The sequence below is a fragment of the Nothobranchius furzeri genome, chromosome 13 (assembly GCF_043380555.1).
Source record: "Nothobranchius furzeri strain GRZ-AD chromosome 13, NfurGRZ-RIMD1, whole genome shotgun sequence".
NCBI classification, from domain to species: Eukaryota; Metazoa; Chordata; class Actinopteri; order Cyprinodontiformes; family Nothobranchiidae; genus Nothobranchius; species Nothobranchius furzeri.
This window is the reverse complement of record NC_091753.1, coordinates 48,694,658-48,719,672: the sequence shown is the minus strand read 5'-3', so window position 1 is coordinate 48,719,672 and position 25,015 is coordinate 48,694,658. Positions and strand designations below refer to the sequence as shown.

The following is a 25,015-nucleotide window of genomic DNA, read 5'->3' as shown; positions in this document are numbered from 1 at the left end:
TGATAAAGCTTTTGGAACTCAGATGGAAAAACAAAGAGCGGGTAAATGTGCCAGTGATGACTAGAAAATGTGGTGATTAATGGATCAGAATAATTGCTGCATGCTTTAACACGGGACTGTTGCCTTGATCTGCACACTAGGGATGTAAGAAAACATTGACACTCTGAAATATCACAGTATGTTTGGTCCTAATAATGAATCATTATTAAAATGCAGTGACTATATTTTTATTCAAGAGCAAATCACATCAAAATCAACCTTTTTTTGATGATAACTAGTATAAATGAGTGTCTAAAGGCACGCACTCCCTCCCTCATGCTCACACATACACATACAACCAAAGACTTACAAAAATGCACGCCATACACCCACTCATGCTCCCCATACACACCCTATTCACTCTGGTCCCGGTACTAATTCACATGGGGTACAACTAGGGATGCACCAATACCTCTTTTTTCCAAAGCGATACGATACCGAAACTTGGATCTGAGTACTCACCAATGCTGATTACCGATTCTTCCACCACACAAAAAAATGCAATGATTTGGAATACAGATTTTATTTTCTTCTCTGCTTTCAACAGGAAAAGACTGTGAGGAAGATAAAAAGTAAAATATATGAATGGAAATCATCACAAAACTAAAATATTAGGTGAACAGAAATGAAAAGTTACAGTGAAGCCATTTTCAAGCAACTGCATTGGTATCGGTTCCTGGTATCGGTTAACTTTTACCGATACCGGTATTGGTATCGATCGGTATCGGTGCATCCCTAGGTACAACCATTACCGGTTCCCAGAGTTCGACCCTTTCTGCTGGGGTGCTGATGGGCAGTACTGCGAAATATACCATATTGTCTCCCCGTATTGTGATATATATTGTATCGTCTCTCCCGTACCGTGAAATATACTGTATTGTCTGCCCCGTACTGTGATATATATCGTATCGTCTCCCCATATTGTGAAATATACAGTATCGTCTCCTGTGCATTGTGATATATATCATATTGTCTCCTCCGTATCGTGAAATATATTGTATCGCCTACCCGTGTGAAATATATCGAATCGTCTCCCGTGCATTGTGATATATATCGTATTGTCTCCCGGAAATATATTGTATCGTCTCCCTCGTATTGTAATATATATCATATCGTCTCCCCCGTATTGTGAAATATACCATACCATCTGTTCGTATTGTGAAATATAACGTATCGTCTTTCCTGTATTGTGATATATATTGTATCGTCTCCCCAGTATTGTGAAATATATCGAATCGTCTCCCGTGCATTGTGATATATATCGTATTGTCTCCCCGTATGTGAAATATATTTTATCGTCTCCCTCGTATTGTGATATATATCATATCGCCTCCCTGTATTGTAAAATATACCGTATCATCACCCTGTATTGTGAAATATAACTTATTGTCTCCCCGTATTGTGAAATATACCACATCATCTGTTCGTATTGTGAAATATAACGTATAGTCTTTCCCGTATTGTAAAATATACCTTATCGTCACTCCGTATTGTGAAATATAACGTATTGTCTTTCCCGTATTGTGATATATATTGTATCGTCTCCCCAGTATTGTGATATTTATGTATCATTTTCTTAGATTTTGATATGTATCGTATTGTCTCCCCATTTTGTGATACTTATTGTATCGCCTCAGCTGCGTTGAAATATGTATCATATCATATTGCTAGTATTGTGATATATATTGTATCGTCTTCCCTGTATTGTGATACATATTGTATTACCAGACTCTTGCCAATACACACACCCACTGCATACCTTAATGTAAACAGATAAGAATCTCGCCATTTCTACTGCAACATTTGTCTTCTTCAGTAACACATCTTAGCAAGTTGACTGACAAGGTTGCAGGGCCTTCAGTTTCTCACTTGTCCCCAAAATTCAAAAACAATCCACACAACATGTCATGGTTTTACTTGCTCTGCAGAGGCATACAACCCAAGAGAGATTACCATATCACTCACATTTGTCTGAAGAGAGCCGTCATGCATGAAAAAACAGAGTTCTGCACTCAGGTTCCGGCTTTACTGTACATCAATTTGTATTCAGAGTGGAACCTAAAGCTTGTCACCTTCAGCTATTCATCCAGCCAATGAAGTATTTATGACGGAAGCTTTTGCTTTTTGATACATCATCCCAATCCACTTCCAATCCCACTTTATCTTAGGCTTGACTTGTGTCAGGAGCAGGAGGAATGAATGAGGGTAAATGAGAGTGTGGGTGTTGATAGTGTACAAAAAGGTAGACTTTTGCCTATATTTCTTTACTTTTATCTTTATTTCCAGGCAGTCACCTGGCCCACAGTGAAAAGTCGGATCTGTGAACATGCCGGCCTCAGCTTCATCCCTTTTCCTGAGTAAGACAATCCACTTTCTTGCTCCATTTTCCTATCCAAGCCACAACATTTGACCCCTTTCTTTCTTGCTTCGTTCTTTTCCTCCCCCAGGTATAGGAAGATGTGCCACACAACTTTGGCCAAAGGACGAACTCCATCAAGCCAATACCCATCATGTCCTTCCTATCCTTGCAAGACAAAGACAGTTGTTAGGGAAACAAACAGTCACTTGTGGTGTCAGCTGTTAACCAGAGTACTCAACGTGGCAACAGGAGCGACTGAGACTTCAGTCTTTAGCTATATTCTGTCACTCATTCACAAGGAGAACAAATAATGTGGGTGTCTTTGCACGAGAATGAAAGGCCAGCTGGGTCACAGGAAGCATTTCTCTAAAATAACTTCAACACTGAAATCTACCTTTAAAAGCAGCCAGTAAAAGAAAATAATAACATTTTTTAGAGTGCTCATAAGCAACACCCAACCACCGCGTTCAGGATTTTACTATTAGGCTGCTAGAAGAGGTGAAAAAGGGCAGATTTTTGTTGATGAAAGTGAAATCGTATTCGGTCTTTTTTGTTGCTCGATAACGTCCTTGGATAACCACACACAAAAACTATTGAAGCAAGTGAGTAATATTTTTGAAATATTACAAATAATGCAATTCAAGTACAGTGGTACAATTATGTATTGATTTGATCCTTTGACCTGCAGTTCAGCTGCTTGAAAAAAAGGACATTTTAGTGTTGATATCTTATTGAGTTTTCTGCTGAATAAAAGCAAACAAAAAAAAACTGATAAAATTAAGTAATTCTTAACATATGGGATGTACAGTAGAACATTAAATACTACTGCTGGATATTATCATTTTGATTTTTATTATTCAATATTATATTGAGCCTCCCTGGTGAGCTATTCTGGGCCAACTGTGAGGAGACCTAAAGGTCATGCTGGAAGGACTATGTCTCTCGGCTGGACAGGGAGTGTGTTGGCATTCCCCTGGAGGAGCTGGCCCAAGTGGCTGGAGAGAGGGAAGCCTGGGCCTCTCTGCTTAGGCTGCTGCCTTCGTGACCCAACCCTAGATAAGCGAACGATAATGGATTGATGGATGGATATTATATTGCCTTGTTAAATGACAGCTATAATTGTCTCTAATTAATAAAAAAATAGTGAGAAAACAAAAATAGATTAAAATTTTAATGTGGACCATAAAGGCCCAAGTGTGTGATATTTTTACCAGTTTACTATCAAATCCTGTGTTTCCAGTTCACAAACTTGTCCTTTTTCACTAATATTTCTCCATCCATCCATTTCCATCCACTTATCCGGAGTCGGGTTGTGGGGGCAGTAGCCTAAGGTGAGAGGCCCAGACTTCCCTCTCCCCAGCCACTTGGGCCAGCTCCTCTGGGGGAATCCCAAGGCGTTCCCTGGCCAGGTGAGAGACAGAGTCCCTCCACCGTGTCCTGGGTCTACCTTTAGATCTCCTCCCGGTTGGACGTGCCCGGAAAACCTCACCAGGGAGGTGTCCAGGAGGCATCCTGACCAGATGCCCGAGCCACCTCAACTGGATCCTCTCGATGTGGAGGAGCAGCGGGTCCGAGCCCCTCCCGAATGACCGAGCTCCTCACCCTATGCCTAAGGGAGAGCCCAGTCACTCTTTGGAGAAAACTCATTTCGGCTGCTTGTATCCGCGATCTCGTTCTTTCGGTCACTACCCAAAGCTCATGACCATAGGTGAGGGTAGGAACGTAGATCGACCAGTAACTCGAGAGCTTTGCCTTCCGACTCAGCTCTCTCTTCACCACGACAGACCGGTACAACGCCCGCATCACTGCAGATGCAGCACCTATCGCTTGTTAAAGGACAATCTCAATATAATCACGGCTCTGGAGCCGAGTGACACTCGTTTCAGAAAATAGTGATGCAGCTCAGAGGCTTTGAGTGACCTGATAGGTGTAATAACCGTGAGGTGAAACTCCTCCTCAGCAGATCCATGAAACCACCTGCCATCGAACGATTTCCTCTTTTTTTTTTAAGTTTTACTGGCTGTGGTCTTTTACTCCTCATATCAGTTCTCTGATTAATGGCTTGGTTCAAACGTGGGATCACGTGCACTTTATGGCAAGGTATCAATCATAGCACCGTACACGTTCATGGATTTTCTACAGCTCAGCTGCGTCACCACAGTCAAAGACTAATTACACCTCACTAATAGGGGTTCATAAAGAGCAACGCCCCGAAACTGTTCACATATTGGCTGAACGCCACTAAGTGTAGATTTAATTTGTTTACATGCATCAGATAGATCCCGTTTAACGTTGAAAATTCCCACAGTAAACTGGGAATGAAAGCATAGAAGGCAGGTGGTTGTTTCGGATTAGCGTTTGTTTACAAATCAAGATGAGCTATTCATGTGAAACAAAGCAGTTCTAGGGAAAAATGCATAGGAGCAGATTAACTGGATAATTATTGTTCTTTTAGTAGCTTCCACGAACCTTGGCCATCTCAGGTCATGTTGTGTGTGTGTGTGTGTGTGTGTGTGTGTGTGTGTGTGTGTGTGTGTGTGTGTGTGTGTGTGTGTGTGTGTGTGTGTGTTTTCCAGACAATCAATACTCATGAATCTGGTGATAGAAGGCAAGGTTACCAAGGAGAAAGAAACTAAGAGAGCCGGTAGAATCACAAAAACAAAAGTATTGCACTCCTAATGACTATTAGGACTGTTTGCATTTGAGTTTCCTGCTTAAGATGCTTAAAGGAAGTCCCTTTTACCCCTTCCACCTGGTCCTTTTTACTCCTCTTTTCATTTATTTACATGAAAATTACTGGCAGGCAAGAAAATCGTTATCAAACCAAGCAAGAGCGCTCTGACAAAAGCCAACTTAATGCCTAAAACGCAATAACAAAGAGGAATCAAGCGGCAAAGCAAAAGTGACTAGTGCAGAACGGTACATATAACACTGAAAACAGTCTGAAGTGTGCCTAAAGGAAAAGTTTCACTCTAAAACCTTGTGACAGGTGAGCTGCTGCTTGAAGAGAACAGTCAACAGGAGAGCAGAACCAGAGGCAGCTGCCCTTGGAAAGGAGGAAACTACGCTGCTCGAATGCAAATCGCAGCTTTCTAAAATGTTTCCCTTCTCTAATTGTAGCTGAGCTCGAATGGAGGAAAGCCATAAAATTCTAAAGCACCATTTAGATAGCCGAACACCAGCTAACGTAGCCTCGGCGTGGGGAAAACAAAATGAGCTGCTGATTCAATAAATGGATAAATCTTATTTCATGAACGCCACAGAGTAAACTTGGAAAGATCAGAAGCAAACAGTAAACACATCTTTCCAGAAATCTCCTTCCATAAAGTTGTCAGACACGTGGAATAACAATCGGAGCCTCTTCCATTGCTGCGGATGATTACCTCGTGTTATGACACCGAAGCTGCTCAGTGGCTGATGATTATGGTGTGTGTAGGTCTGATGGATGAAAAATCCCATGATCTCCAGTTAAATCCCACCATGGACATTTTATATTTGCTGTGTGATTTTTATTCTTGTCACGCAGTTCAACCCAAAGCAGCTACTGCCAATCTTTTCATCACTGACCAACTAGTTAGATTTACAGGTGAAACTTGAAAAATTGGTGCAAAAGTTAATTTATGTCGGTAATTAATCTTAGAAGGTGAAACTGTAACATGAGATGGACTCATTAGATGCAAAGTGAGATTTTGTAACATTGTTGGTGTGTTCTTGCTGTGTCGGGTTTCTAGCTGCATTTTTGGTTATTTTTAAAACGCAGAAAAGGTATTTTTTTTTACCTTGCTGACAGTTTAGTTTGCCGACTGCCAAACTTCCTCAGAGCCGATGATTGAATTTGTGTTTATGATCCATGGACTGGGACAACACAAGGATCATAAACACCGAACAACAGAAATACAAAAGATGGATAAAGGAAGCCATGGAGATAAGGAGACGTGGATGAACAGAGATGATGAGGTCTACACATTGGATCGTGCAAGGGACTGTCATCGGTGTGGGGAGAGCGGGCAGAAGAGGGCGACATCGTCCTCTGCTGCCCGCGGATAAACAGAGAAGGAAGTGATGCCACCATCAGCGTCAGCTCTGAGGAAGTTTTGTAGTCGGCAAACGAAATTGTCAGCGAGGTAAAAAAAAAAAAAAAAAACTTTTCTGTGTTTTAAAAAGAACCAAAGTGCAGTGGGATGTTGTAAGCCTATATTTGTTACAATTGTGATGATTGTGGCTTACAGCTTATGAAAACCTCACATTCAAAATCTCAGATAATTAGAATGTTGAACACCTGCAATAGGTTGCAGAGCCTTTAGATGGTCTCTCAGTCTAAGCAGAATTACTGAAATAAATGGACTTTTTCACCATATATTCCAATTTATTGCTAGTTTCACTGTGTTACTTTTTTCTGAGCAGACATCGGAGTAGACGATTTTCATAATTTCACTCTCATTTTTCAAGAATCCACTTTTAACCAGTCAATCATTGAACTGAAGCAGGGATGAAGATGCTTTTAAGACATTAGGAGCTCTTCATCTGTTGAACTTTATTCTGTAGGAACTTGATTTGATCTCGGTAACAAGTAGAGATCGACCAAAGTACATTTTTCCAATGCCGATTTGAACATGAAGAGGTCACGGTCTGCCAATGGCCGATGCGTGGTACCAATTTCGTGGAGATAACACACCAAAGTCGCACAGCAATAATGGAGGCAGTGAAAGAGTTTTGCTGCCGTGCTTCATCCGTGAGAGCGGGGGGACGGTGTTGCGGGCGGAATGTTTCACTTCTGTGCATCTCCCATGGGGGCGGGGGATGGAATCTCGTAGGCGTGGTGCTGGAATTTCAGCCGTGGCACAGCGGCATATGTAGGAGAAACATGCTGTAGAGACATGGATGCTAGTCAGTGACTCGATGCCATCTGCTGGGTTCTTCATGTAGGAAACTTTAAATAATTGGCTTAATGAACTGAACTCCAATGAAAGGTTTATTTTATGAAGTGCCTTCAGACGACTTTTGTCGTGATTTTGTGCTATAAAAATAAACAGAATTGCATTGAACATCATGAATTACGTAAGACTTTAAATCCCCCACCCCCCCCCACCCCACCCACCCACACACACACACACACACACACACTCCTCCGGCTAACGTCTCCTTCCTGAAACAGGAGCGCTGGAGGCTGTTTTCCACAGAGAACGACTCGCTAGGCATTCATTCATACTGGTGACCACAGCAAACTGGCTGTACTAAAGAGATACATCAGACCAATATAACGACCTTTCCTCGGAAACAAGTAAAAAAAATGTTCGAATGGTTTTTTAGGTCTTGTTTTTGTCAATTAATCATTTCACTTTCCTTCAGACGTGTAAAAAAAGATTCTTTCTTTAGATTGTCAACCGCAGCCTCCCTCAGAAGTGTCACCATGTGTTTCCCATCAGCTGTTTTTCCCTTCAGGAAACACCTGGTGACACATCAGAGGGAGGCTGCAGGTAACATTCGAAACATGTCAAAGTAAATAAACAAATCTAGGAGCCTCACTTTACAATACTCAGTGTGCGGCTGATTTATTGAAAAATAAAGAAAATGAAAGTGAAAATAAATGAAAGACTCCTGTGGCTACCACAGATTTTCAAGCACCGGGCAGCCATGTTGGATGATGTTCACAGTCAAATATAATATAGCGCCATGCTTCAGATTCAGTGTGGAATGTTGTTTTATATCCCCGAAGGTTCTGGAAACAGAAAATTCACATGTTCAAGTAGCTGCAGCCTTCAAATGTTTGTCAATTTGCTTTGAAAACCTTGAAGTTAAAACGTCTGAAAAATGTTATGGTAATATTTTATCTCAAACTGCAGCAAAGAAATAAATAAAAACTCATTTCCATGAGCTGGAGACTACAGCCAGCGTAGACGTATATCGCCGGTGTTAGACCACACTCTGCGCAATGAAGGGATCAAATAATTGTGCGGAAACGCAGCTGTGAAATGTCTTTTTTAATGTTATTGGACCAAGTTACATTAGAAATCTCGCATGGGAGGATTGTGGCAGTGGGTTATTTTTCTGCCAAAATCAAGTTAAACCAAATACTGAGTTACAGGAACATCAAACATCCTAATGTTAAATTAATTCTAAGCAACTAATGACAAATCATTAAAGATAAGATTTCAGTAGGCCAATATGAATAATAAACACTGTTGCCTTTGAGAGCAGTTATGTTTTTATAGAGCAAATTAAAAAGCTTTTCTAAAAGGGGAAATGTGTAATTATATCCCTTTTGCTTCCTAATATTACAAATTATTCTAAAACATGGAGGTAAATACGGATTTGGCTAAATAATTAACTTAACCGGACAGATATGGAGATAGTTTTGCTAACAAGTAGACGGGTTAGCATTGCAATTAAATCTCTTGGTGTCAGAGGAGTTAGGTGCTTGCCCGGTAACCAGGGGGTTGCACGGCTTCTGTCACAGGCGCAAGGTGGGCTGTTGTTGGTTTAGCGTTCAGGAAACAGCAGAGAACGTCTTCACTAGTAGAAGCTAACTGTTAGCATTAGCAACTCCACCACACAGCAGAACTCCTTCAGGCTTGTGTTATTTGTGGAGATAAATGTTGCAGAGCAAATGGAGTTAGTGGTAGAATCACGTTGCTGTTATCCAATTAGAGGAGACATGTACACATATCAGGAAATAAGACTCCAAATCCTGCTGTCTGCTGCCATTTTATCCTCCAGTTGACTTCTACGACCTCAAACAGCAGCATCTGAACTTTTTCCCCCAGTGAAGGACTTACGAAGCATTCATTCCTACTAAAAACCCCTGCCAGTGTATTAAAAATATGGGTAACGTTTCTGGTAGTACAGTGATCCCTCACTACTTCGCGGTTTGTTTATCGCGGATTCACGACTTCGCGTATTTTTTCTTTGAAGATTTATTCAAGGGAAATTCGCCGATTCGCGGAATTTTTCACCGATTCGCGGTATTTTTCTGTCATGTTTTGGGGTAAGTGTCTAACCCAAGACATACAGAATCAGACTCGAGTCGAGGTAAACGATAAACAATAATTTTATTTCTTTAATGATGAGGAGAACTGAGGGCGCACTGGTGATCCAGCGGAGGGTAAACCAGGAAGCTGCAAAATGCGGAGTTCAGGGTGAATGTGGAGGGGAGTTGAGCCGGGGTGATATTAAGAGGCGAATTGTAGATTTCCAGGTGGCAGAGTAGACGGATGAGGAGGACGAGGACGAGGTAACGGAGAGGGAGCGTGAGCACGGTGGAGAGCGGGACGCCAGAGCGGAGTTGGTGTCCAGGCAGCGAACCGGTGAGTATCCAGAAGTCTCCAAGATGGGAGAGAATCCGGAGGAGAGGCGAGTCAGGCAGTAGTTAATCATCCGGCGTCGTATCTGGATAACCGTCCACCTTTTAAAGCCGTCCTGCTGATCAGGCTGATGAGGATCAGCTGCGCTCTCTCTCCTGTTAAATAAATACTGTAAATATGGTGTCCCTACTTCGCGGATTTTCACCTGTCGCGGCCAGGTCTGGAACGCATCTACCGCGATAAACGAGGGATCACTGTACTGTAGTTGGACATCTCTAGGGTTTTATTTTTCATGTTTCTTGTAAATTAATGAGAAAGCCACCCCCTACTAGAGTCTTACTCCACTCCCACTTCCTGTTTGAAAAAGCAATAAATGCTTTTGCCTAGCAGACCGAGAGGGCGGAGCCGCTAACAAATACACACACACAGGCTCACAACAGCATTGTGACTTCATGTGGTACCAGCTAATGTCATAGGGTACCTCTTAGCGATGGCAGATTTAAATTCAAATGCAGTGCAGAGTTTTTACCTGAAGAGGGCGCAACACAAAGTTTTAGGCAGAATATTTAAATTTTAACTAAGGTGCACTAAATTGCCAAATTATTGACTGCACACGTCTACAGCACGATTAGACACTCATTTATATAGTTTATCAGCAACAAATGTTGATTTAGGGGTGACTTGATCTTTAAAGAACACCCACTGCTGTACATTTGTTTGGTGTTCATGAAGAAACCGAACATGATTATCCAAAATATGATAAGAGTGTTAATGTGCAAATCTCACGGCATTAGCTTATTGTGCAGCTGTAATAACATAAGACAAGACTGATATCCTAAATAAAGGTTTTACAACTACCTCTGCCCCATTGAGCTTCAACCTTCAAATGCAATTGTGCTGCATGAAAACCAAGTGATTTCATGGTCCAGTGCTCCATAAGCATACGACATGCAGTTGCAAAGAAATGTATAAAAGGTACGTTACATTAATCTGTAGCTGCTCAACACTGAATCATATTTATTGCACCTGCATATCCATGCAGCAGGTATGTTTTAATTATAATCCCCCACACAGCTAAGGTATATCATTCCTTCGCTATTTACAGAAAAAACATGGCTCTGCTCAGAAATTCAAGCATGACGATTACAAGAGCTTAGTAAGACAAGTATAAGCATATCCTGTCCCATACAAGCCTCTAAGCAGGGTTATGAGAAAGTAATGAAGCTGCCTTCAGATGCTTGAAATTTTATACAATTACGTTTCAGATTTGAAAACAGAAAAGTAAAAGTGGCACCTTTGCTAGTCCATCCTTGTGATTTAAAAGCAAAAGCACCTAGGACAGAGCGGTGGAAAAACTGAAAATTTAAATTAACATTCAACTTTTTAAATTTATTATCTGTTTATGTCACTAAAGTGGGAGGGCAACAGCATTTTACAGAGCCCAGAGCAACCAGTGCAATTTGCTAAGTGAATGTGACAACTTGTCTGTAAACAAGAGCTGGGACTAAATATGAATCATTGAAGCTCGCTAGATATTTTTTCCTTGTTTACCTTCAGCAAATAATGTCAGAGTTGTGCCCAAGGACCGTCAGTGCTGTCACAGTGATGGGTTGTGGAGGAGGTGGTGGTGCACCAGTCACCAACCAAACAGGTTAAAAAAAAACTCTGCCTCTGAAAACATCCCAATTCCTTCCATGTTTGTTGACACTTGGACTTGTGTAATTTGTGTTGTGTCCGGGTTTATTGCCGACAGTAACAGGGTTTGTCTGTTGAGAGTCAGAATGAAGAGAACAAACAGGAAAGGAGAGATGGGATAAGATCAGGTGCAATGCTTCAGCACAGACATGCCAGAAGTTTATCTGATCCTAAGCAGCCTCTTCACTTGTGTTCAGTCACCAAAATCTAGCTGTTTCAATGGTCTTGTGGGTTGTCAGACAACTTTATTATAACCAACTGAGAAGTAAGAGAGTCATCTTTAACCTTCTTACACCCGTTTACAATTCAATCCTCGTCGTCGTCGTCGTCTTCCTCCGCTTATCCGGGTCCGGGTCGCGGGGGCAGCATCCCAACTAGGGAGCTCCAGGCCGTCCTCTCCCCGGCCTTGTCCACCAGCTCCTCCGGCAGGACCCCAAGGCGTTCCCGGACCAGATTGGAGATGTAACTTCTCCAACGTGTCCTGGGTCGACCCGGGGGCCTTCTGCCGGCAGGACATGCCCGAAACACCTCCCCGGGGAGGCGTCCAGGAGGCATCCTGACCAGATGCCCAAACCACCTCAACTGGCTCCTTTCGATCCGGAGGAGCAGCGGTTCTACTCCGAGTCCCTCCCGAATGTCCGAGCTCCTCACCCTATCTCTAAGGCTGAGCCCGGCCACCCTACGGAGGAAACTCATTTCGGCCGCTTGTATCCGCGATCTCGTTCTTTCGGTCATTACCCAAAGCTCATGACCATAGGTGAGGATTGGGACGTAGATCGACCGGTAAATCGAGAGCCTGGCTTTCTGGCTCAGCTCCCTCTTCCCCACGACAGATCGGCTCAGCGTCCGCATCACTGCAGACGCCGAACCAATCCGCCTGTCGATCTCCCGATCCCTCCTACCCTCACTCGTGAACAAGACCCCGAGATACTTAAACTCCTCCACTTGAGGTAGGACCTCTCCCCCGACCCGGAGGTGGCAAGCCACCCTTTTCCGGTCGAGAACCATGGTCTCAGATTTGGAGGTGCTGATCCTCATCCCAGCCGCTTCACATTCGGCCGCGAACCTACCCAGCAAGAGCTGAAGGTCAGAGCTGGATGAAGCTAGGAGGACCACATCATCCGCAAAAAGCAGAGACGAGATTCTCCTGCCACCAAACTCGACACACTCCACACCACGGCTGCGTCTAGAAATTCTGTCCATAAAAGTGATGAACAGAACCGGTGACAAAGGGCAGCCCTGGCGGAGTCCAACCCTCACTGGGAACAGGTCCGACTTACTACCGGCTATGCGGACCAAACTCACGCTCCTCTGGTAAAGGGACTGAATGGCCCTTAACAGAAAGCCACCCACCCCATACTCCTGGAGCGTCCCCCACAGGGTGCCCCTGGGGACACGGTCATAAGCCTTCTCCAAATCCACAAAGCACATGTGGATTGGTTGGGCAAACTCCCATGCCCCCTCCATCACCCTTGCAAGGGTATAGAGCTGGTCCACAGTTCCACGGCCAGGACGAAAACCACATTGCTCCTCCTCTATCTGAGATTCAACTATCGATCGGACCCTCCTCTCCAGTACCTTGGCGTAGACCTTTCCAGGGAGGCTGAGGAGTGTGATCCCCCTATAGTTGGAACACACCCTCAGGTCACCCTTCTTAAAGATGGGGACCACCACCCCGGTCTGCCACTCCCTAGGAACTGCCCCCGATGACCACGCAATGTTGTAGAGACGTGTCAACCATGACAGCCCTACAACATCCATAGCCTTGAGATACCCAGGACGAACCTCATCCGCCCCCGGGGCTCCGCCGCTGTGTAGTTGTTTGACTACCTCAGCAACTTCTGCCCCCGAGATCGGACAGTCCATCCCCAGGCCTCCCAGCTCTGGTTCCTCCTCGGAATGCGAATTGGTGGGATTGAGGAGCTCCTCAAAGTATTCCTTCCACCGTCCGACTATAGCCTCAGTTGACGTCAGCAGCTCCCCATCCCCACTGTAAACAGTGTGAGCGAGTTGCTGCCTTCCTCTCCTGAGGCGCCGGACAGTTTGCCAGAACCTCTTTGGAGCCGATCGATAGTCTTTCTCCATGGCCTCACCAAACTCCTCCCACAATTCAATCCTTTTAATAAAAAGCAATCTAGAGTTTTCTGCCTTTCCAGATTTGTTTACTGCAAAAGTGATAATCTGTACGTCATTAAAATATAGGCAATATGTCATTTTTTTGCCAAGTCATCCCCCCAATTCGTAGAGCTCAATGTTCAGCATTCAACGGGACAAAGAATGCTTTTATCAGCAGTCTAAAACACTGCTCTGAATCTCTAAGAAGCATGAGAAATTTTCTTTTGGCTTCCAACTGTCCCAGGAGCCCTGATGCAGGCCATTCTAAACTCCCTAAATCAGCCTTGGTGTGAAAAGAACCGTTAACCCCTCCCACGTGTGACGTGTCCAGGACATGAATATGCTAATGGGCATATTTATAATAAAGGTGCAAGCAGAGCTGTGAATCGTGATAAAAAGGTCTCTCAAAAATGACAGACCGTCAGATGTGTAGATCGTAAAACGGTCTAAAATCGTCATATCGCCCAGCCCTAGGTGCAAGTAAGAATGACAACTCTTGGTCAAACTTGGGTACTGCTGTACATTTATCAGAAAGAGTCCACACTCAGACCCCCCTCCCCCCTGCCATTCCTGATTTTCATGGTGGTTTCAGTAACGGATCAGTTACAGAAGATTCTAGAGTGACCCACATATGGCACTTGTTTATGCATGGGTGGCATCAATGGTTACGCTTTTTTTTTCCTTGCCTTTGGAGTGAAGATGTAAATTCCACATTGTGCCTTGACCATCTTCTTCGACGAGCTGCTTTGTGGAAGTTAGCCTGCACCCACTTCTCGGTGCATACTGCGACCGATTGGATTGGAGTGCGACAAGGACTCTAAATACCATTTATGTTAATATGAAAAAACTAAATAATAACAACAATAATAATAATTATACAGAAATGTTCTGTAGGCTTGGGGCTAGAAACAAATGTTAAAGGTGCATGCTGCCACCAACTGTTTTAGGGTTCATAACCTCAAGCCTTTGTGGACAATGTAAGGTTAGTTTAAATGGAGCTCAGTGAGGTGGCACCTGGGGTGGCCAATCAGATTTTGCGGGTAACATGTGCTACCCCTAGACACACCCTTGACAAAGACAATAAGTAGGTAAATATATTTCATTGTTTTATCTAGTTGTTAGTAAAAGTAGCTTAATATATTTTTATAGCCAACTATGTGTTTCTAATTCACCGGTTAAATTGTTAGCTCAACATTAGCCTCTAGCCTTCTTCACCTGATATTTCAGAAAGGATAATGGGGCTTCTTAGGGGTACAAGAAATAACTTCTGGGCAGCTCCTGTAACTGGCTCACTGCCGACGTACAAATGCTGGTGCAGTTCTGGAGTTGAAGACTTGGCAACCATTCAAGCTTACATATGATTGGCCACTGAAGCAGGAGGTATGGTGGCAGGACAGACTAAACAATGACTGCGTCTCTCTTTGTTTTTTTTCCAAATAAGTCAAACTGGCAACCCCCCAGCCGGCTCAGAAGGAAATCTACATCGGCACATCCTTCCATCCAACAAGATTAAGACATTAGAAATGTTTGCTATCATTTCACAAAATGTTTACTTATTGCCCCTTTAATAATTGCCCAATAATCTGCAGCACTTTAACTCCTATAAAAGAAAACTTTACATTTACATTTAATACATTTGTGAGGAAAAACATTCAAAAACATGTCAAATTTGGACTTTTCTAGCTAGAAATCGAAAGCACTTCATTATTTTCTCATGTTATCTTTTAAGCAGATTAAGATACAGATTTGAGCCATTTGTCATAAAAAACGGTGTTCTGCTTGAACTAAATCCTGCCTGACTTGCTCTGTTTCTTTTAAATTCTCGCGCGCGTATACTCTGTAGGTATTTAATAAATAATATGGGATTAAAATAAGAAGTCTCACTGAATGTGCTGGAAGTTCTAAATATCTCCAGAGGTCTTTAGAACAAACGGTGAACCTCAAAGCCACCAGCCACCAAGCATAAACTATTAATTACAACTGAGTCTGTAGTTAAAAGTGAATACTGATGGCGCCTTGGATCCTTGCTCGATTTTCTACACAAAAAACATTCAAACAGGAGGAAATACTTCACGAGCCTTTCTGTAATCTTAAATTCTGTGTCAGCTTTTGCTTCGGTAGAAACTTTATATAAAGAAAACCGGCCTTTTGAGTTAAACTGTCAAGTGGTCTCATTTTTACTGTAGAAAACATTAAAGATAACCTTATATGAACTCTCATATTACTGATGTTTTTATGATGTGCAAATCAAACGATCTGTTGCAACATCTGGAAACAAACCCATTTATGGCGAACACCCATCTCCCCGTTGGACGCTGCATATTACTGCTGGTGCCGCACTAGTTGTTTTGTTTTTGATTCGGAGCACTCGGGCACATTTATCTCTGCATGTTTTATTGATATAGTTGGGAGAGATGGTGTTACAGCGAGGTCTTCGGGATCCATCCAACTCAGATGGATGTCTGTTTTTTCAAGACTTTCAGTGACTCCTCTTGGTGCATTTGACAGTTGTAAACATATGTATACTGCAGCCGCGGCAGAGCCAGCCATCTATAATGGATATGGAGTAGTGCAGGGCGGAACAAGTCACCTCTAGTGAGATACTGGGACTTTATAAAATGTTAAAATGGACCTCTAAAAATGTGCTCTGCGCTTTCCATGAATAATATCCAAAGCTTAAAGTGTGAAAACAGTTATTTCTGTCTGGCTAGCTTTTTTAAGAGACTTTAGAGAGAAAAGAGAAAATGTTTTCTTTTCAAACCGTTGTCATTGAAGCGATCTGTCTCAGATGGCTGTGTTTAGGGACTTGAGGACTAAAAGTATGCCTCGTGTCATTTATTTTTGATCTGTTATCAACACATACCAATTCATTTTAAAATTTTTACGACTATTGACTAACATTTCTTAAAGAAAGGCAAATCATCCATCTTTAAACCATTAATAAAGTTGTGTTACCCCTTGTAATAAGGCTACCCTTAAAAATGGCTAATAAATAGTTTATAGATGTTATTACCATGACATCGGCTCGTTTACAGATATACAATATACCAATATAATGTAACTATCATGCATACTTAAACTTTAAACATCCATTTATCCATTATTGTCCGCTTATCTGTGGTCAGGTCGTAGGGGCAGCAGCCGAAGCTGAGACTTCCAGACTTCCCCTCTCCCCAAGTACCATGACCAGCTTCTCTGGGGGAATCCCAAGGTGTTCCCAGACCATCTGAGAAACATAGTCACTCCAGCATGTCCTGGGTATTCCTTTAGGCTTCCTCCCAGTTGAAGTTCCCGGAAAATCTCACCAGGGAGGCATCCAGGAGGCATCCTAACCAGATGCCCAAGCCACCTCAACTGGCTCTTCTCGATGTGGAGGAGCAGTGGGGCCACTCCGAGCCCCTGGCCGAGCTTCTCACCCCATCGCTAAGAGAGGGCCCAGCCATCCTGCAGAGAAAACTCATTTCGGCCGCTTGTATCCAAATTCTTGTTCTTTCGGTCATTACCCAAAGCTCGTGGCCATAGATTGGAACGTAGATTGAAGCGTCTCTTCACCATGATAGACCACTACAACACTCGCATTCCTGAAGAAGCAGCACCAATCCACCTAATGATCTTGTGTTCCATCTTTCCCTCACTCGTGAACAAGACCCCAAAATACTCTGTAGCCTCCAGAAATGGTCAGTTTTCCACCTACAGTTGGACTTCTTCAGTATCGGGTCATATGGAGACATATGTTTTAACTGGTGCCTTTAATCTGCAAGAAAGATACTGTTGCTTGACCAAGGTCTCTCTCCAGCTTCCTCTTATCTAAGACTGCTGAGCTTCACAGAACAAGGAGGATGAACTTTCATAATTAAATCATACAATGAAATGAACAATATGAGTTAACTAATCATATAATGAAATGGACAATATGAGTTAACTAATTGTATAATGAAATGGACAATATGGTTAAATGAAATGTTTTGATTAGTCTGTGCTTAAATTACTGAAGTTGAAATGAATATTATTATTACATTGAAAGATTAATGAGGATGAAATGAAACATATGACCCATATATTTAATAGCGTATGTGACTGGACAAGACACACTCACCGTATCTCCATGACTCATGTTAACGTTAACGTCACTGCACATAGATATTTTCTTATCCACAAAATCAGCATCTTCGTATCTGAGGTTTGTTGGCAAAACCCATTTTCATGGCAAATTCTGATTTGTCAGTAAACCAAAATATGGCCATTATTAAAACAGAATCACTTCCTGAGTGATTCAGCCGAGCCTAACTCTGACTGGCCATCGGAGGAAGCCTCTTCTCCCATCGCATTTTTGACAAGCTGTCAAACCTGTTGCACGCTACAGCTGACACCGCAAACGGTTCCTTCAGAACAAAGCTGACACAGCTCCAACTCCCTAAGAGTCCTTCCACAGATGCAAAACAAGTCCACCTGTTTGCCGTAACCTGGAGACGACTCTGGACTGACCTGGTTGTACTGCGGTTTCTCTACGAACTTCGGTACCGTGGGGTCCAAGGACTACCCAACATCTCGGATCCAAAAGAGAGTCTCCGATAAGGTGACGTAGACACGACACGATTGCGTCCAATGTGGTTTTATAAACCATCACTTGTAGTTTATAGCAGACCAAATTCACTCCCACTCAGAACTCAGTGTCTCCAGATACGAACGTTCTGATAACATCACATTCACACATCATCACCCCTCACATTCCATCCACTTAGATTCATTCATCACACAAAGTGTTTCCTAGTTGTCATGTTTTTAATTGTTTAGAAAATAAATTTCTTACTTTTTATAAACTTGACTCTCTCTGAATTAATACGAAGTGTCTTACGATCCCTGAATAAACAAAGAATTCTAATTCTTCTGGTTAAACATTCAAAGACCAATCAGACTGGATTTCCATATTTATATAGAAATTCACATCTTATTGGTCAAATGTAGTGTAGTATATTTAGCTTAAAAGCACCCAAAATACATACGTATGCTAACCCTACAGGTTAAACTCCTCTACTTGGGGCAGGACCTCCTCCCTGACCTGGAGAAGGCATTCTACCCTTTTCCAACTCAAAACCGCTTTTAAACAATAATACGTTTTTATGCCAATATTGGCCGATAATGGAAGGCCGCACAATGTACATTTTAGGACATCCTCAGGTCTTAGGTGTCAGACATCAGAACACACATCAGGTTTCATTATAAAACCCATTAGATGTCCCAATTTCCCGAGACTCCAGAAGTTAATTAACTTTAGATATACATTCAAATTGTGTGAGTTGGTTAAAGTTAATTAGATTTGACGGCTTTCTTCAAATAGACTGACTTCAAAAGTCAATCAGTCATAGATATACATCTAACAATTGGTTTCTGAGCATTTTATTAAAAATAATCCAGTGGTTCATGTACAACTGCATACGCAGACATGGGCAATAAACACTTTTTGGTGGCAGCCAATAAAACAATTTTATTGTAAATAATTGCTTTCCGTCAGTTGAGTGAGATTGCAGCCTTTTGTCCTGCTGCTGGGTGACGTTTGTCCTCTCAGATGAGCTGTTTGGTGTTTCCTGCTCGAGCAATTTAGCCCATTATATCAGCTCAAAAACAGCCCATTCATCAGTATTCAAGTTGTTTGTAAAATGGCTTCGAGTATAATTGAATATTTTAAAGGAAATACTTCATCACTGTTCACTGGAGCCTTTGGAGCTGGATTTATATTTTTAAGCCTAAAAAGTGGTAAAAATATCAATCTTGTCTTCTAGCCTCAAATGATCTATAATATATATATCTAGATCTATAAATAGATCTTTTCCTCAAAAAGTTGGAAGATGCCATTAAATAGCAAGCACTTCTAACCAGAAAATCAAGAAAATCCCTATGAAGCTTCTTTAATATATAATTAATAGCTAAAGTGACTATCCAGAGTATTTATTATCCGACAACACCATCTAGAGGCTGACTAATTTATTGCACCTTAAGACATTTTCACTTCCGTACATACGGCTAAAAGCATTGCCTCTCCTTTTAGAACATATACTGTATGTGTATATATACTGTGTGTGTGTGTGTGTGTATATATATATATATATATATATATATATATATATATATATATATATATATATATATATATATACATACATAGGTCCGTTGCTAGCTATTTTGGTGCCCTAAGCACAATGGCTTCGTGGCACTGTCTTTATCATATGTATATAATTTTTTCATAAGCTTGCGTTTGGTGCCCCTTGCCCGGCGTGGTGCCCTACATGCTGTGCGTGTGCGGAGCGCTGGCGCTGTGTGTATGTATATATATATATATATATATATATATATTATATATATATATATGTGTGTGTGTGTGTGTGTGTGTGTGTGTGTGTGTGTATGTATAAAGACTTACTTTTTCATGAGAAAAGTCACCAACTCTCTGCTTCTAGGGACATCCTGTACATAAGCTGATGTCTAACTCTATTAGCCAATGCTGGGCAGCACTCAGTTCAAACTGCATGGGGCTCTATGGGGGACGAGCTTAGCAAAAAAAAAAAAAAAAAAAAAAAAAAATTAAATTACAAAAATAAGATGTATTGCCTACATTATAAAACAGTACATCACTTTTATGGATTTCTAAAACATCATAATTCCTGAAAGGGAGAAAACTCCAGATTGCAGCTTTAATGTATCAAATAAACTTAGCAAACATTTCAATTAAATTGCAACAAGGTCGAGACACAGTAAACACAAATCCTATTTAAAAAATTCTAAATAGCATTTTAAATGTATTTTTTTGTCTAAAAGGTACATTTTTCATATATTATTTTCAATATTAAAAAGTTTAATGTGAATTTATTAATGTTATTATTAAGGGTTTATTAAATAATTTGCTATAATTTTCTGAAAATTACAATGACCTAATAACTTCATTGAAATATGCATAATAAATCTTTGTGAAAAGAAAAATGACACATTGAAATGCTTTTAATAATAATAATAATAATAATAATAATAATAATAATAATAATTTCCCTTCTGGTATTTACATTTTTAATTAACACTACATCCTTGAACAAATTATCTTGAAACATTTCTCTGTAAACATTGAACCATTTTCTCCTCCTATATTTAGCTACCACAAAGCTTTGCAGCCTTTTAAAATCGGGTACAAATCTAAAGATCTTCCAATATTTGCTTGTAACCCTCCTGAGAATTCCAGTCATTATCTGGGATGTTGCAAAGCGGTCGTGTGTCGGTGAGACCTTTGTCCGTTTGAACAGAGCCAGAGAGCACTGCCTCGGAGTGATGATGAGTAAAATATGTGCACAGCGCAGTGAACCATCCCTCGCATGTCACCTGCTGTTATGTTGCTCATGATTAATTGAAGTTAACATGTCTGGTTCTTGAAGCCCAAAAACTCAAGTTTTTCTGTGTATATCGGATGAAAGGTCACCTCGCTCTAATTTATTTGCCAAAAGGAGACCACGCAGGGGGGAACAAGCAGAGGCAACAGATTTAATCAGAGTGCCACCCTGATGCCGACACCTGGTTCTGCTTGCTGAGCACCCTGCTTCACACCGACACGTGCATCTGAATGTGGGCTGCGGTGCAGAACTAATAATCAGTGGCACTGACAAGAAAACTCAAATCACAGTTTTGGATGATAAACATTTTACAGATTGAGACAATATCAACATATTTTAAAAAAATACAACTCCAAATAGCAAGTTTAAAAATACACTAGCGCTCATTTAAGATTAGAGACAACAAATGTCTCAGCCAGACAGAAACAAATTGTGCAGAATCAAGGTTGGGAAAGTGATTAGAGTAGTTATCGATCCATTTATGGGGGCAAACATTTCTGTTAAATGAGTGGATTTTACCTCCATTTTCTCTGGAACTTCCTATGTGCACTTTTAAAATCAACAATCAGCCTTTAAGGATGACTCCCCAACATGAAGTCTGCCATGTGATCGTGTGAAATCTAAAGGCTGTGATTGTGGAGCTACGATGTTAATACAACAGTGTGATATTCCGATGAATATGTTGGTTTTTTTTTTTTTTCGTTTTTAAAGTTTTAGGCCAGTTTCATGTTGAGGGGATACGTTTTAGTGGCCTGAGGGTCAGGTCTCTGCTTTTAGCAGATGATGTGGTCCTGTTGGCTTCATCAGAACGTGATCTCCATCTTTCGCTGGAGCGGTTCACAGCCCAGTGTGAAGCGGCTGGGATGAGAATCAGCTCCTCTAAATCCGACACCATGGTCTTGAGTCGGAAAAGGGTAGAATGCCTTCTCCAGGTAAGAGATGAGGTCCTGCCTCAACTGGAGGAGTTTAACCCTCCCACTGTCCTAATGGGTGTGACCCCGTGAGGAAAGTTGACCATTGAGCAGGGTTGATGGTTTATCCCATGGGTCCATGTGGCAGTGGTGAGGAGTGAGCACCACCTCATCCCTGCCACGTGGACCTCAAGGGGTAAACCGTCAATCCTGCTCAGTGGTCAACTTTCCTCACGGGGTCACCCATAAAGACAGTGGGAGGGTTAAGTATCTTGGGGTCATGTTCACGAGTGAGGGACAGATGGAGCAGGAGATCGATAGGCGGATTGGTGCTGCTTCTGCAGTGATGCGGGCGACGTACGTCGTGGTGAAGAGAGAATTGAGCTGGAAGGCGAAGCTCTCGATTTACCGGTCGATCTACGTTCCTACCCTCACCTATGGTCACGAGCTTTGGTAAATAGTCTGTATTTGATAATGCACCTTCTAGAGTCCTGGAACGTCCCAAGTCATTCACCCATTTACACACATTCACACCCTGGTGGTGATGAGCTACATCATAGCCACAGCTGCCCTGGGGCACACTGACAGAGACGAGTCTGCTGTTACCAGGCACCACCAGTTCCTTCAAACACCGCCAACAGACAAGGTGGGTTAAGTGTCTTGCCCAAGGACACATCAACAGTGACAGACTGAGCGGGGCTTGAACCCGCAACCATACGATTACGGGGTGAGTGCTTAACTCCTGTGCCATCGTCACCCAATTTGAGTAGTGACCGCAAGAACAAGATTGCAGATACAAGCGAACAAAATGAGTTTTCTCCAGTTTCTCATTTAGAGACAGGGTGAGAAGCTCGTCATGTGGGAGGGACTAGGAGTAGATCCGCTGCTTGTCCACGCTGAGAGAAGCCAGTTAGGGTGGCTCAGGCACCTGGTTAGAATGCCTCCTGGATGCTTTCCTGGTGCGGTTTTCTGTGCACGTCCAACTGGTAGAAGACCACAGGAAGACACAGGACACGCTGGATGGACTATGCTTCTCAGCTGGCCAGGGCCTTCGGATCCCCGAGAGGAGGTTTTTCAAGCAGGGCTGCTGCTTATGCTGCTGCCCTTGTGTCCTGACCCCAAATAAGAAGATCAAAATTGATGGATGGATGGATGGACAGGTGGATGATAGATGGATGGATGGATGGCCAGTTTCCACTATTGGAGCGTCCAGGTACTTTTATTGAATTTTCCCAGTATGCGTGCTTCTCCATTTCCAACCCGAAAGGACCACTCGGGCTACTTCAGGGGACCAATTGAGTATTAGTATTGATGTGTCTGCTTGGAAATGGCATAGTAGAGTCGCTGGGCGGGACTTGTGGTTAACTCAAGCTGATTGGTTGTTACTCAGTAGATGATATTGGCAGACATTGGAAAACAACCAGCATTTATAAAATTGCTAAAGTTGCTGGTGAAACAGTATTTTAAAACTGACGCTAAAACTCCGTAATTTACACTGATTTGTGGTCGACATAAAAAAAAATTTAAACACATTATTTCTGGCCCTTTCTACATCACACAACAGTGCTCCCCATCCCCTGAGTGGAATCAATTTTGGCATACTTTGACAGAATAAAACAGTTTTTAATGTTACTAATGTCCGTGCACACCTTTTGATGCTGATCAGTGATGTAACATACTGCCGAAGCTGTTTAGATATGCTAATGACTTGGCAAAGTTCTGAAATAGACGATTTTGTATGGAGACACAAGAAGAGGAAGACATTTTGTATTTAGCACCTCACGATGAAAATCACAAGGTGCTTCACAAGAACAATAAAAAAGATAAAAAATATAATAAGAAGAAATAAAAGAAAAAAGGACGCATTTTTGATTAAAAATCAGAATAAAAAAAGAAAAAGAGAAGGGTAAACACAGAATCCAGAAAAAGACAGGGTCCTATAGCCACCAAATCTGCCCTGTCACCTTCTCCACCTACAGCATCTGATTTCTTTCTTACTGAGTTGCTCTTTAGATAAATACAGTTTTATATTTATCATTCAAAACATTTAAAACATTCGCTTCCTTCAAATTTTAAGAAAAGTGCTGGCTGCAGTGTGTGTCGTATAGTGGTAATTTATGCTCCAAATTGGTAAATTACCAATCATTCATGATCAACACATGGAAAAAAAGGGCATTTGCTTAAACATTCAGGAAAATAGTTGTACAGAATAATGAGACAACTCACCTCAGAGCACATGGGGGCTGTAAATAAAAATAATGGCAGCATATTATTTGACACTCCAGTGTGTTTTGCCTTCTTTCTGCCATCTGGCCATTCAAATTAAAAGCAAAGTTGCTTGAAAACTGTGGCTAACAAACACATTCAGATAAAACAATAAAGATTTTGCACTTCAATGGCAGGTACTACAAAAAAGTGAAAACTAACATGCAGATCTTTAGATTGTTCATGGCAGCTTTGACTTGATTCTAATTACTGTTGGAAGACTTAGTTTGAGTACAGTATTATTAATGGATGATTGGATGAATGAATGGACGGATGGATGGCAAAATTGATGGTTCGATGGATGGGTGGGTGGGATGCTTGATTACTGCATGTGTGGATTCACAAACCTGGCTGATAAATGAGTTGTTTCTTGAATGCACTTTAAATCTATGACAATTTGAATTTGAATAACTTTATTGTTCCTGCAGTGGGGAAATTCGCCAATCACAGCAGCAACCTTCAAAAGAATAACGAGTAAGTAAATGACACAGGGACAGTAGCATAACATGAATATTAATGCACCGCTAACCGCCACGACAGAAAATAGATGAAAATAATATCTCAAGCATTTTGCACTGAAGCAAAGCATGAATGACAAGTTCAGACAGCACTCAGGAACTTCAAGACCTGCCTGTTTCTTTCAAATCAGCAGTGTGGAAAGGTTTTGCACTCCAGTGATCTGTAACAGTGAGCGAGTCAGCGGGAAGTGGATTTACGGAAGGCCAAAGGAATCATAATTTGGGCTTTTTGAAACATCTGCTGGTGACTAAGAATCATTGTTAAATTCAGCAGCAGGTCTTTTATCTTTCGTTATTGCATTTTGCGTTAGTTTCCTTTTAACCTGTAATAATAACAATAATAATAATAATAATAATAATAATAATAATAATTGTTTTTTCTTAATAGCTAAAGATGAGTGGAATAAATGTATTATTAAATGCATATGCATAAATATAA

At 41.7% G+C, this 25,015-nt stretch overlaps 1 protein-coding gene across 3 annotated transcripts in view; it reads right to left on the bottom strand.

Moving 5' to 3' along the window:
• The window catches only part of lrfn1 (leucine rich repeat and fibronectin type III domain containing 1), a 241,800-nt gene that overhangs the window by 57,931 nt on the left and 158,854 nt on the right, over nt 1-25,015 (bottom strand). Inside the window, exon 3 of one of the 3 annotated variants that reach the window (XM_070543566.1) lies at nt 24,020-24,036. The exons of the other annotated variants lie outside the window; for them this stretch is intronic. The gene's annotated coding sequence lies outside the window, so the exon portion shown is untranslated. The remainder of the gene's footprint in view (nt 1-24,019; nt 24,037-25,015) is intronic. 3 annotated transcript variants of the gene reach the window in all.